The sequence below is a fragment of the Halyomorpha halys genome, unplaced genomic scaffold, assembly GCF_000696795.3.
Source record: "Halyomorpha halys isolate HHAL.00 unplaced genomic scaffold, Hhal_1.1 Scaffold591.1, whole genome shotgun sequence".
Taxonomy (NCBI): domain Eukaryota; kingdom Metazoa; phylum Arthropoda; class Insecta; order Hemiptera; family Pentatomidae; genus Halyomorpha; species Halyomorpha halys.
The window spans coordinates 250,195-250,655 of NW_027104732.1; positions in this window are offsets into that span (position 1 = coordinate 250,195).

A 461-nucleotide genomic window follows, 5' to 3' on the forward strand; every position below is an offset into this window, starting at 1 on the left:
AGTAGGGTAGAGGTGACACCGGCCATGGAAAGCAATATCAGAAAATGCATCATGAGGCTACAGCAGGAACCGGTAATAGCCTTCCCGGATTTTAACAAGTCCTTCACAATCACGACCGATGCCAGTGAATACGCATTAGGGGCGGTGCTGTCCCAGGACAGTGAGATAGGAGAACGTCCGGTGGCGTACGGAAGCAGCAGGCTAACAGACGCGGAATCCCGATACAGCGCTCTCGAACGGGAATTGCTAGGAATCGTCTGGGCGGTAGAACACTTCATACCCTACGTTTTCTGGAGGAGGTTTAAAGTTCACACGGACCACCGGCCCCTCCAGTGGGTGGGAAAACTAAAGGAATCGTCGGCGCGCGTCACCCGATAGAAAGAGCTCCTGAGCCAATTTAACATGGAAATCGTGTATAAACCGGGTAAGGAGAACGTGGTGGCAGACTGGCTCTCTCGGGC